Consider the following 876-nt stretch of genomic DNA (forward strand, 5'->3'; position numbering starts at 1 on the left):
CCCCCTTCCCCCTCCTTGGGGGTGGGCTTATTTCTGGGGGAGCTGGGGAAGATTTGGGGCGCCCCTGCCTTTTCGTTGGGTACGGATTCCATTCCCTGTCCGCCGGTGACACCTGCTGTCCGCAACGCACATCTCACCCCAATTACCGCTGCCAATTAGTGCTAATTAACTCCCCCCCCTCCCCCCCCCCCCCCCCCCCAGCAAACCTCAGTCCCGCCCCGAATTTGGGGTGAATTTTGGGGCTGCAGACGCTGGGAGGCGGCAGAGGAACGCGGTTCCAACGTGAGGTGGAGCTGCGGAACTCCCCACAGCAGCTCAGCTCCTATCCCCCCGCCCTTTTTCCCGTCACCCCAAAGACTCCACCCCCCTTCTTTAGGGGGGTGGAACCTCTTTTGGGGTTCTTCCCCACGAAAGCAAATGGGGTCGGGAGGTGCTGAGTCCCTATGGGAACCTGGGGACATGGAGGGGGGGGGGCCACAAGGGGGGGGGGGGGGGGGGTCTCTGCTAAATGAATGCCACGGACCCAGGGCTGGGGGAATGGTGGGGAACGGCTCGTGGGGGAACGGAGGCATTTTGGGGGGCGAGGGGGGAAGAGAATTTGGGGTTTGGGGATGGGGGGGAGATTAGGTGCAATTTTTGAGGCTGGATGGAATTTTAAGGTGAAGGTGGGATTTTGGGGGAAGAAAAGATCTGGGGGTTGGGAAAGACTCGGGATTTTTTTTGGGGGGGGGCAGAGTCGGGTTTGGAGTTTGGGATTTGGAGTTTGGCGTTTGGGGTTTGGGGTTTTTGATTAGGGATTTAGAGGATGGGATTTGGGGTTCAGAGTATGGGGTTTGGGATCTGGATTATGGGGTTTGGAGTTTGGGATTTAGGATT

Source organism: Centrocercus urophasianus, unplaced genomic scaffold (assembly GCF_019232065.1).
Source record: "Centrocercus urophasianus isolate 14NV4802_14NV808 unplaced genomic scaffold, USGS_Curo_1.0 seq_571, whole genome shotgun sequence".
Lineage (NCBI taxonomy): Eukaryota > Metazoa > Chordata > Aves > Galliformes > Phasianidae > Centrocercus > Centrocercus urophasianus.